This window comes from Pipistrellus kuhlii, unplaced genomic scaffold, assembly GCF_014108245.1.
Source record: "Pipistrellus kuhlii isolate mPipKuh1 unplaced genomic scaffold, mPipKuh1.p scaffold_m20_p_2, whole genome shotgun sequence".
NCBI lineage: Eukaryota > Metazoa > Chordata > Mammalia > Chiroptera > Vespertilionidae > Pipistrellus > Pipistrellus kuhlii.
The window spans coordinates 19,760,147-19,773,310 of record NW_023425515.1 but is presented as its reverse complement, the minus strand read 5'-3'; the positions used below and the strand labels follow the sequence as shown (position 1 = coordinate 19,773,310).

General features: G+C 41.9%; 1 pseudogene; it reads right to left on the bottom strand.

Moving 5' to 3' along the window:
* Nucleotides 1–1,672: 1,672 nt before the first annotated feature.
* LOC118722296 lies at nucleotides 1,673–2,271 on the bottom strand (annotated as a pseudogene).
* Between the last annotated feature and the right edge of the window lie 10,893 nt (nucleotides 2,272–13,164).

Here is a 13,164-nt window from a genome sequence, read left to right as displayed (position 1 = left end):
CTAAAAATCAAATCTTGAGTGTCCATCATTGTTAACTTGGACACTTCATACTTTCTCACTGCTCTTAGAATAAAAACCAACATTTTTTTTTTTTTTAATCCTCACCCAAGGACATTCTTAGGGAGGGAGGGAGAGAGAGAAACCATTTTGCCTTCTGTACATGCCCCTAATGGGGATCGAACCCACAGCCCAGGTATGTGCCTTGATCAGGAATCGAACTGGCAACCTTTTGATTCATGGGATGTTCAACCAACAGAGCCACGCCAGCCAGGCAAAACCACCCATTTTATTCAAGTCATTGGGAATTTTAAGCATGTGCAAAACTAGAATAAAATAATGAATTCTCATGTATTAATCACCATTTTCAACCATCATCAACATATGGTCAATCTTTTTTTTATTTTTTTTTTTTTATTTCTGACCCACCCACCTTTCCTACTTCTCTGGGATATTTAGAAGCAAATCCTAGATATTATGTACGTCTTAAAAATTGATTTTAGCCGAAGCTGGTTTGGCTCAGTGGTAGAGCGTCGGTCTACGGACTGTAAGGTCCCAGGTTTGATTCCGGTCAAGGGCATGTAGATTGGTTGCGGGCACATCCCCGGTAGGGGGTGTGCAAGAGGCAGCTGGTTGATGTTTCTCTATCATTGACATTTCTAGCTCTCTCCCTTCCTCTCTGTAAAAAAAATCAATAAAATATATTTTTTAAAAATTGATTTTATTTTATTCTTTTAGGTTCTATTATCACCTCTTTAAAAAACTGACACTTCTTTAATAGCATGTTATCTAGTTCATGTTCAAATTCCTTTATTTAAGCCAAAATCATTATGGCCATGACCTATTTTCTGGTCCAAAGTTCTTTCAACTGGTGAATGGAATAAACAGGTATAACCATCAACAAAAGGTTTTAGTGATCAATAAAAAGAAACTAATACACATGACAGCATGAATGAACTTCAAATACACTATGCCTGGTGAAAGCTAGAATCATATAAATCAATCAAAAAAATCACCATCTGATTCGTATTATATGACAATCTGGAATAGTCAAAACCATGGAGTTTCAAGTCAAAGGGTGAGCAGGCCTGCCTTTGCAGCATCAGACCAGTGGCTAGAGTGTACTGGAAATGGTATTACAGTGCTGGGGGTTCTATCAACAGGTTCCTGCAAGATGATAAGGATGATTATGATGATGTGAAAGCAGCCATAAGAAGGCTTCCTGAGAACTTGAACAACAATGATGTTTCGCATTAAGAGAGCACTGGTCCTGTCCACGAGACAGCAGATCTTACCTAAAGAGCAAAGGACAAGCCCGAGCCAGTTTGGCTCAGTGGATAGAGCATCAGCCTGCAGACCAACGGACCCGGGTTTGATTCCAGTCAAGGGCATGTACCTTGATTGCAGGCACCTCCCCAGCCCCGGCCCTGGTCAGGGCTCCTGCAAGAGGCAACCAGTAAGTGTGTTTCTCTTCTTTCCCCCTCTCTCTAAAAATGAATGGGAAAATGTCCTCGGGTGAGGATTAATTTTTTTTTTAATTGTCGACAAAATAGGAGGAGGTGGATAATTGTACCTTGAACCATATTCTGGAAAGTAAAAAATGGGAAGAATGGGCAAAGAACCATGTAATTAAAATCTGTGGAGGCATCTGTCCTCGGTATTTTAATGATGCTGTTTAAACCCCAAATATACAATTTAGAACCATCTGGGCTGCAAACATACAAATCAGATTCTCCATGCAGATGATGCCACGTTTACCAAGAGATCAAGCAAACAATGTTGGGAGCAATTCATTTCTATTGATTTTGCCATAACTGCACTTGTAGGTTAACTCATATACTGACTTCAGGTTTAGGGACCCCCATGCAACATAGAGTTCCACAATCTTCAGCATGCTAGTGGAAGCCTTGGTAAGCCTTACAAAGGTACTGTTGAAGCAAAAGGGAAGAAGCTGCAGCAGTTTTCAGATCTTTGGGTTCACACTATCGATACCTCTGACCCTGATGACAAATGCCGATTTGGGCTTTGCAGGCATATAGAAGTCACCATTTTCTTGCCATCCTAGCCATTTGGTCTCAGTTCTGTACATCAGCCTATATTCCTTTTGATTCTACTTAGCTTTTTCATAAACAAGCTTCCTCCTTGTCATTCAAAGTGTCTTTCGGTCAATCTTCTCAGGCACTTGATCTTCAGCTCTGAGAAATTCCTTCACTTTTTCTTAAGGGTTTTTGGCACAGTAAGGACCCCTTTTTCTTTTGCGCCCTCCATGGTCCCAGCCAGATGGTTAAAAATCAGAAAAGTCTTTAATGTCATTGGTGTAGGAAAACAGTACACTCATGTCTTGCTGTTCGGAGTACAAATACAGTGAAGGGGAATTCAATAAAATCTCTCAAAATTATAAATACAGGTAACCTTCCAAAAATATGAGAAATGGCATATATACAAATTTATTCATTGCAGCATCATTTGAGAAATCAAAAGGCTGAATTTACTATCAATAAAGGACTGGTTAAATCAATCGACATTCGTATGATGGAATATTTTACTCCTACTGATAAGGAAGAATCTTTGTTGATATAGAAAAAATTCTAAAAATAGTAGAAGACTGAAAATCAAAATATAAAAAAATCAATAGTATTCTACGGTATTTGTGTTAATACATATTTGCTTGAATATGCTTAAAATATTTTTGGAAGAATATACACAAGAAACTATTAACATTGGATTCTTTATGGATAGGAACTGGATTTATGAAGAACAGGGAGGGAGAGACACTTTTTAATCACGTGTTTGAAATTTTTTAAACTTTGAACCAGGTGAATTATATAAATAAATATATAATTTCTACATAAATAAAGTTGCCTTTTCTGCCACAAGGTGGCGGTGTTACAGGCTCTATGGAAGAATGCTGATTCGGAAATTGGTCTCATTACAGATATTTTAACTTGGCCTGTAATTGATTGTCCAGTTGAGGGTTGAAAATATGTATTTTCATACAAGATAGCATATTTGAAAGCCATATAAATATTTTCCAAGTTTATAATCAGTTTTTTTTTGTTTTTTGGAGGGTTTTTTTGCTTTAATCAAAGCACTACAGGCCCATGGTAAAACAAAACAAACAACAGATATGCTAAAGCACTGATAATGAAACATCTAGTCTTCTCCATCCCTCTTTCATTCCCCAGAGACAGCTACCTTTTATTATAACTAGGGTTACTTCCAAAACTCTAAATAATATATACATACATCTCTAGTTTTTATTTTACCAACTTTAGATAATATATGCCACCTGAAATATGAAAGATAACACTCAGCTCACTAATATTACCTTCCACTTCTATTTTCTCCCATTTTTGACCTATCATTTTTTTAAATTCTTCTATTGGTTACTTGTTATATTATTTATATATATATATATATATATATATATATATATATAGATAGATAGATAGATAGATAGATAGATATATAGATAGATATATATATATAAATCTTTATTGTTCATATTATTACAAATGTTCCTCATTTTTTCCCCTCCTTCATTGCTCCCCTCCACCAGGTTCCCACCCACCCTCTGCCCTTTCCCCAACCCCCATTGTCCTCATCCATAGATGCATAGTTTATGTTCAGTCTCTTCCCACACGCCCCACTCCCCTTTTCCCAGAGAATCGTCAGTTCACTCCCCTTCCATACCTCTGATTCTATTATATTCATCAATTAATATTGTTCATGAAATTTTTTAATTCCCTTGGTTTTTAGATTCACTTGTTGATAGTTATATATTTGTTGTTCATAATTTTTATCTTTATTTTCTTCCTCTTCCTAAAGAACCCCCTTCAGCAATCTATATAATTCTGGTTTGGCAGTGATGAACTCCTTTTGCTTTTTTTTTTATTATTAAAGCTCTTTATCTGGCCTTGGATTCTGAGTGATAGCTTTGCTGGGTAGAGTATTTTTGGCTGTAGGTTCTTACTATTCATCACCTTGAATATTTCTTGCCATTTCCGTCTGGCCTGCATGGTTTCTGTTGAGAAATCAGCTGACAATCGTATGGGTGCTCCTTTATAGGTAACTACCTGCTTTTCTCTTGCTGCTTTTAATATTCTCTTTTTGTCTTTTGCTCTTGGCATTTTAATTATGATGTGTCTTGGTGTTGTCCTCTTTGGATTCCTTTTGTTTGGGGTACTGTGCTCTTTCTGGACTTATAAGTCTAATTCTTTCACGAGGTGGGGGAAGTTTTCTGTCACTATTTCTTTCAGTATGTTTTCGGTTTCTTGCTCTCTCTCTTCTTCTGGGACCCCCCTAATTCTGATGTTGGTTCGCTTGAAGTTGTCCCAGAGGTTTCTTACATTATCTTCAACTTTCTGGATTCTCTTGTCTTCCTGCTGCTGCCGAAGAGTGTCTTCTGGCTCTTTATGTTCCAAATCTTTGACTTGATTCTTGCGATCTTCCATTCTGTTTTTACGACTCTATAATATTTTTTATTTCAGACAATGTATTCTTTATTTCTTGTTGATCCCTTATTATTTCTTGTTGATCCCTTATTATTTCTTGTTGATCCCTTTTCATATCCTCATGGGTCTCGTTTATTTTATCAGTCTTTTCTAGGAAATTCTTGAACAACCTTATAAGCATGGTTTTGAATTTTATATCCAGTCACTTTTTGTCCTCCATTTCTTTCGTTTGTGATCTGTTTCTTTGTCTCAGCATTTTTGCAGCTTCCCTGAGTTGGTAGTCTTAAAATCTCTGTGTTCAGCTTGGATGGGGAGGAGTTTCAGGGTGGAGCTTACAGCCTTAACTTCCATCAGCCCTGCCCTATGAGGCTCCTGAGTCTCAGTGTTCCTCAGTGTCCTTCAGTATTCACTGCAAGCACCTCTTAGAGAAAGGTGCCCTCGAGTTTTGCCTGCTACCAAACAGTCTAGGCTCTCCCCCAATGAGCCCGGAACTGGGGTTCAGTTCACTTGGAAGTGGGGTTGGCAGTGGGGTTCAGAGAAGTCTGGAGCTTTTGTCTCCTTCCCGCTAGGGTAGGGGTGTCCAACTCAATCAGAGAAGGGGCCAAAATCTAAAATCCAGCCTAAATCGCGGGCCAAATGGTTTACTGAACAGTCATAAACTGTCATTGTGATGGAAACGCAGCGGAGTGTAGTGATGACAGCGCGGTGCCGGCCACATTGCAAGGCCTGGCGGGACGGATTTGGCCCGCGGGCCTTGTGTTTGACACATGTGCGCTAGGGCAATCCAGCAGCACAGTCAACCGTCTGTTCTCTGCGCAATGTGCGCGCCTCTGGGACTTCCTTTCACCACTCCCCTGAGCTTCCGCCTTATAGCCCAGGCTCCCTCCGTATGAGCCTGGGTCCCCAGGGTCTGGCCTAGAACTGGGGTTTAGTGCAGTCAGAACTGGGTGGGGCTCAGCACAGGAACTTTTGTCTCCTTCCTGCTAGGGCAATCTAGCAGCAGAGTCAACAGTCCGTCCTCTGTGCGAAATGTGTGCGCCTCCGGGACTGCCTTTACCCTCTCCCCTGAGGTTCTGCCTTACAGCCCAGGCTCCCTCCTTGTTTCTGGGTCCCCAGGGTCTCGCCCAGAACTGGGGTTCAGTGCTGTTGGAACTGGGGTTCAGCACAGTTCGGAGTGTTTATCTCCTTCCCGCTAGGGAACACCAGCCAGGCATTTAGCCTCCCCCTTCTCTCTGGCTCCATCCTCTCCGCACGCGCGCAATGTGTCTTTGTACCTTAGGCTTTTACAGCTCCTCTGATTTTCCTTCTGGTTTTCTCTTTCTCGTTGTAGAATTTCCAGTCAGTCGACTTTCCTGTAGTTCTGGGTAATGTCCATTTTGTATTTTAGTTGTATTTTATTGAAATTGTTGTGTGAGGCTGCAGTTAGGTGTTTACTTATGCCGCCATCTTTTTTTCTCTCCCTACTTGTTATACTTTAAACTGTTCTCCTAAACCTCCATTTTTTATTTTGCCAGTTTTCAACATTGTCTCAACTTCCTAATAAGTAAGATAAGGGTATTACCACTTCAATTCTTTTTCACCTCTGTACCTCTTTCACCTCCCAACTTTATTTTTTTAAAAAGCATGTACTATTCAATAGATTTTATAGAGTTTTACAGCCATCACCATAATATAAATTTAGAACATTTTTATTACCTGTTATCAGTCACTCCTCATTTCCCCAGCCTTACACACCACTAATCTGCTTTCTGTCTTTAAAGGTTTATCTGTTCTAGATACTTCATATGAATGGAACCATACAATATGTGGTTCCATATAGCTTCTTTCAGTTAGCATGTTTTTGAGGCTCATCCAAGTTTTGGTGTGTATCATTATTTCATTCTTTTTTATTGGCTGAATAATATCCCAGTGTATGGCTGTACCACATTTTGTTTCTGCATCTCAGTAGATACACATTTTGGTTGTTTCCACTTTGTTTTTGCTCTTATGAATAATGTTGCTATAAACTGTTAGATTTATTTTTCCTTTTATTCTGTAACTATAATTGTCTGTCTTGGCTGTGATTTGGTTCTAAAAGTTGAAAAATAACTAATGGGATTACATTAGTTTGTATATATTGCTCATTGCAGAGCAAACTAGTGTGCTAGGGTTATACTTACTTCTCTATAAAATTAACCACACAATCTCCTTCCTCCCCCTGAGGTATCTCCTCCACAGCCTTCCATTCTCTGCTCCAATGTGGACTCATTGCAAGAGGTAATCCATGGGTTGACAATTCCTTTGTAGATACCATGTCTTTTTCTGTCTTATTTATTCCCCTTATTCTGTAGAAATTTATCCACAAGTAATTTTCTTGAATGTAGTAAATTTTTGAGTTTGTCTGAAAATATGTTTTTTCTTCACGTTAATTTAACCAGATACGAAACCTATGTTTGAATTTAGAATTCTCGGAGTCTTAAAGACATTTTTTCATTGTCTTCTGGCACCTATCCTCATTCCCTTATTTGTGGTGTGTTTATTACCCTTTTCTGCTGAATCTTTTAAGGACCTCTTTACAACAACTCTCCTGTTGTTGGTCATTTTGCTTGGTCCTGGTTTTTTTTGTTTCTTAATTTGTTATAGAACATATCTATTATTCCTGGCCCCCAGCTTTTCTTGCCTGCTTGTAATACTGGTCTGAATTGCTGCTCAGAAACGTACTGTTTGATTTAAGCTGTGTGGAGTTCATTGAAAGGAAATTAGAGAAGCCACAAGATCATAACAACTCATATGAAACTTAAGATTTGTAAAGTTGAGTGTACACAAATTCAGGGAAGGGCTTCTCATTTCTTACTCGTTGGAAAGAAGAGCCCATCCACCACCGAGCACTGTGTGAGACCACCTGTACCACTTGCACGGGCTCACTGCTAACATCTCATTCCTCATACGTCCTCCCCTTCCACATTCCTTCTGGCCAGCCTTAGCCCAAAAGTGCACATTTGAATCAATATTACATTCAAATATTGAAATATTACAATTTAACCAAAAAACATTTAAAGAAGAGATGTTCTACCGTCTTCCCCTGACCTTCATGATAGCCCAGGAAGGCTGAGTTCTCATTTGTAATTCTTGTTCTGGGCCAGCATGTGGTGCTGCAGGAAGAGTCTGCCCCTAGTCTTCAGCCTTAGGGCCTTGGCCTGCACTGCTTCCTTTCTACTTTCTACTCAACCCATCACCTACCTGGGGATGTCAGCAGAAGCCCTGTGCAGTCCCTAGAAGTGGTTTCAGGGTGTTTGGCCAAAATTCTGGGGTCCCAGTATGCAGAGCAGGAGTGCAAAGAGGGGGGATGCAGGCTCTGGGTGGGCACTTCCTTGCAGACCCCTCACTCCCGTGGTGGGTGTGGGTGTGGCTGAAGAAGGACCAGAGTGGGGCCTCTAAGAAAGGGCCCAGGGTGGAGCCATATCTGGTCCACCTCAGACTCCACTTTTCCTGAAGCCTCCTTTCTCTCTACGAGTTCACAATCACCTCACTGCTCATGCTCCTGGAGCACTCGCCATTGGTATCAGTCCTTTCAGCAGTTGGCTGTATCTTCCTTGTATTGTCACGTAGCTGTTTCCTAAGGGTTTATAGGTTTCCGAGAAAGAGAGAGAGAGAGAGAGAGAGAGAGAGAGAGAGAGAGAGAGAGAGAAAAGAAGAAGAGGAGAATCCAAGATGGCTGCTCGGGTAGGCAACTAGCCGCAGCCGCACACAACAATTTCAACAAAATACAACTAAAATATAAAATGGACATTACCCAGAACTACAGGAAAGTCGACTGACGGGAAATTCTACAACAAGAAGCAAGGAGAAAACCAGAAGGAAACGTGGAGGAGCTGTAAAAGCCCAAGGTACGGAGACATGCGGCGCGCGCGGAGAGGACAGAGCCGGAGAGGAGGGAGGCCGAGTGCCTGGCTGGCGGTCCCAAGCGGGAAGGAGAGAAAAGCTCCGACTGTGCTGGGCCCAGCTCCAACTGCTCTGAACCCCAATTCTAGGCCAGACCCCGGGGACCCAGGCTCATCCATAGGGAGCCGGGCTGTAAGGCGGGACTCCAGGGAAGCAGCGAAAGGAGGTCCCGGAGGTGCGCACACTGCGCGCAGAGAAGGGCCGGCCGACTGTGCCGCGGGATTGCCCTGACGGGAAGGAGACAGGGGCTCCAGACTGCTCTGAATGCCACCTCCAATCCCACTACCAACTGAACTGAACCCCAATACCGGACTCATTGGGGGAGAGCATAGACAGTTTGGCAGCAGGCGAAAATCGAGGGCACCTTTCTCTCAGAGGAGCTTGCAACAAGTACTGAAGGACCCTGAGTCTCAGGAGTCGCATAGGGCGGGGCTGACGGAAGCCAAGGCTGTAGGCTCCACCCTGAAACCCCGCCCCATCAGGAAAGCTGCCTGCGAAAATGCCTAAACCAAACAGATCACAAATGAAAGAAATGGAGGACAAAAAGCGACTGGATATAGAGTTCAAAACCACACTTATAAGGTTGTTCAAGAATCTCCTAGAAAAGGCCGATAAAATAAACAAGACCTATGAGGATATGAAAAGGGATCAATTAGAAATAATAAGGGATCAACAAGAAATAAAGAATACATTGTCTGAAATAAAAAATATTTTACAGAGTCCTAAAAACAGAATGGAAGATCGCAAGAATCAAGTCAAAGATTTGGAACATAAAGAGCCAGAAGACACTCCTCCGCAGACGCAAGAAGGCCAGAGAATCCAGAAAGTTGAAGATAATGTAAGAAACCTCTGGGACAACTTCAAGCGAATCATCATCAGAATTATGGGGGTCCCAGAAGATGAGAGAGAGCAAGATATCGAAAACATACTGAAAGAAATAGTGACAGAAAACTTCCCCCACCTGGTGAAAGAATTAGACTTACAAGTCCAGGAAGCGCACAGAACTCCAAACAAAAGGAATCCAAAGAGGACCACACCAAGACAAATCATAATTAGATTCCAAGAGCAAAAGACAAAGAGAGAATATTAAAAGCAGCAAGAGCAAAGAAGGTAGTTACCTATAAAGGAGCACCTATACGATTGTCAGCTGATTTCTCAACAGAAACCATGCAGGCCAGAAGGGAATGGCAAGAAATATTCAAGGTGATGAATAGCAAGAACCTACAGCCAAAGATAATCTATCCAGGAAAGCTATCACTCAGATTCGAAGGTCAGATAAAGAGCTTCACTAATAAAAAAAAGCTAAAGGAGTTCATCACCACCAAACCAGAATTATATGAATTGCTGAAGGGGGTTCTTTCAGAAGAGAAAGTAAATAAAGATAAAAATTATGAACAACAAATACGTAACTATCAACAAGTGAATCTAAAAACCAAGGAAACTAAAAAAAAAAAAATCTGAGGAACAATATTAACTGTTGAATATAATAGAATCAGAGGTATGGAAGGGGAGTGAACTGTTTATTCTTGGGGAAAAGGGGAGAGGGGGATGTGGGAAGAGACTGAACATAAACCGTGCACCTATGGATGAAGACAATGGGGGGTGGGGAAAGGGCAGAGGGTGGGGTGAGAAGGGGGGGGAAAGGAACATTTGTAATAATATGAACAATAAAAATTTATTTAATAAAATAAAAAAAGTTAAAAGTTAAAACAAAAACAAAGCATCAGTCTCTATGAAAGAAATAAAAAAAAAAGAAGAAGGAGGAGGAGGAGGAGGGGGAGGGGAGAAGGAGGAGGAGGAGGGGGGGGGAGGGAAGGCAGGAGGAAAAGAGAAGGGAAGGAGAGGGGAGGGAAGGGGAGGGAGGGGAGAGGGGAAGAGAGGGGAGGGAAGGGGAGAGAAGGCCTCTAATGAAGCAGATTGCCCACCAAGCCCTGTGCACTTGCTGACACGGGGGTGGTGGAGAGAACCTGGGCATCTGTGCCAAGCAGGCCTGGGTCTGACTCCTAACTCTGCGTCATTTACTAGATGAGAGCAACTACTCCATCAGCCTCAGCCTCAGTTTGTCAGAAAAGTACACAGGTTCTGTCTCCTGATAGGATATATGCAAAGTGCCGAACATCCTGTCTGGAATATAAAAGAGGCAGAAGAAGAAGGAGAAGTAGAGGAGGGGTCAGGAGGAGGGGAGTGGGAAAGAGAAAGAAGGACAAGGAAAAGGAAAAAGAGCGCAGCAAAGGTGGCTGCTAAGAGTAACCATGGTGCCCTGGCCGGCTAGCGCAGTTGGTTAGAATGTCATCCCCACAGGCCAAGGTTGTGGGTTCCATCCCTGGTCAGGACACATACAGGAATCCACCAATGAATGCCTAAGTGGAACAACAATTGACCCTGCTTTTTCTCTCTCTCTAAAAAATCAATTTTAAAAAATGACCATGGTCAGTCATGACACAAAATCCCTCCTAGCAAATTTTATCTTCTTCTTGTTCGAAATACTATTGCTGAATTTTGCTCCTATAAATGCCTTTTTTATTTTCCTTCTAAAAACCTTCCACCTTCACCTGGCCAGTGTGGCTCAAAGATTGATCCATGTACCAAGAGGTCACTGGTTTGATTCCCAGTCAGGGCACATGCCCAGGTTGTGGTTTTGATCCGCACTAGGGGGTGTACAAGAGGCAGCCAATTGATGTTTCTCATCGATGTTTCTATCTCTCTCCCTTCCTCTCTAAAAATCAACAAAAACATATTTTTTTATTTTAAAAAAATTTATCTTATTTTGGACAGCAATATGTTATAAGGTTTTTAGGAAATTAGGCAGTGGAGAATTGTTGGACTTAAAAATTTTCTGTGCATACAGAGTTGCTGAAAAAGTAAACATTCATAGTTAGTTCCACTTTATCTTTTGCAGCTTAAAACAAGATACATTTACTACCTCACAGTGTCTGAGAGTGAAAAGTTCCGGGTTCTCTGCTTCAGGGACTCACCAGGCTGCGAACAGGGTGTTGTCTGGGCTGCGTTCTCTTTTTGAGGTTTGGCCGGGGGAGGATTCCCTTTGAGGCCCACTTGGGCTGTTGGCAGACTTCAATGCTCTGAAGCTGTAGGCCTCCTTCCAGTGACCTGCAGGTCCTAACCCTGTGGGTCCCTTCACAGCCAGTTCCCCATAGAGATGCTTGTTTCTCCAAAACCAACAGGAGAGCAAGAACAAGACCACTAGCAAAATGAAGTCTTATAAACATACTGTAATTTCAGGGTGACATCCCATCACTGTCCCTGTTCCCTCAGGTTGGTCAGTTTCTCTCTTCCAACCCTCGCAACCCAGAGGACTGATCGCTTCCTGGAAAATACAGCACCAGGCCACTCCTCCTGCAGGAAGCCATCCTGGTGTGGCAGGTCTAGTCCAACAACCCCGTCATCTCTTTCTTGAAAGGCAGGAGAAACGTAATTTTATATCCAGGAGCACATATTGTAAATGATGAGCTGCTGGAGCATGCCTCTCCCTCATCACTCATCACATCTAATCATTGCCATGCTTCTATCTCAATGCCTGTCTACTACTCTATTGGGTATATTAGGAAAAAAATTTTTAAAGCAAATGTGAGTGAAGGTCAAATAAGAAATGTATGCCTGGATGTGAGGGCGATCTGGCTGCGACATCTGTCACCCCATTGATCGCCAGGGTTGATTCGGCTGATCTGGCTGGCTAGACGGGTGTCCCCCTCCTCCCTCACCGATCCATGTGTGTCCCTCCCGAAGCTGCGCGCTCGGTCGAAGAGGACGACTTTCCCCCAAGAGGAGAGAACCGGTCTTCGGTCAAGGGTATACGAGTAGCTGCGCTCCCCTGCTAGAACCTCCAAACAAGCTCTCAAGAAATGTATACCTAAAAATTAAAAAAAAAAAAATCTATAGAAATAAAAATAATCATTAAAATGTGGCTTAGATTACATACCAGAATGGCTAGAGGTGTACAGTATTTGTATGTGTATATTTGTGTATGTGGTTATTATAGCTATTGTTTCTCACAAACTAAAGAAGAAATATATAAATGATCAAGAATACCATAGCAGCCCTGGCCAGTTTGACTCAGTGGATGGAGCGTTGGCCTGAGGACTCAAGGGTCCCAGGTTCAATTCCAGTCGGGGGTATGCACCTTGGTTGCAGGCACATCTTCAGTGCAGCTGATTGGTGTTTCTCTCTCATTGATGTTTCTAACTCTCTATCCCGCTCTCCCTTCCTCTCTATAAAAAGTCAATAAAATATATTCATTAAAAAAAAGAAGAAGACCATAGCATAAGCTTCAGTTTGCCCACAATCAATGCAACAATTCAATGGTTTAGTATTTGATGGCCAGCATTATAAGATTTCCATTATTAGCGAGGCCTTTGAACTGTAAATTTACTACTTGGTAGGAACCCTAATAGAAGCAATGACTTTGGTCTGACCCTTGGTTTCAGTCCTAAACAACCCAACAGAATTTCAGGATGAAACCCTCAACAGAGGCTGAGTTCCTTATGTTCTTTTTCTTGGGAGGAGTGACATTCTCTTTCTTCTTGAGCTGGGCCATTTATTGGCTTTGTTTCAGTTAGAGTCGCTGCCCAATATACCGTGTAGCATTAGTATAGTCCATTTTCTTTATGACTAAAGCTTTTTGTTTGGTGACTGGTCTGGGAAGATCAGAATAACCTCGAATGGACTTACTGAAGAGCCTGCTCTGGACCTTGTGCTACCGACCTCTCTACCACCTTCACTTCAACCTTATTTCATAGTCAGCCTTCAAACAACATGTCTTCTCTTTCCTGGAACC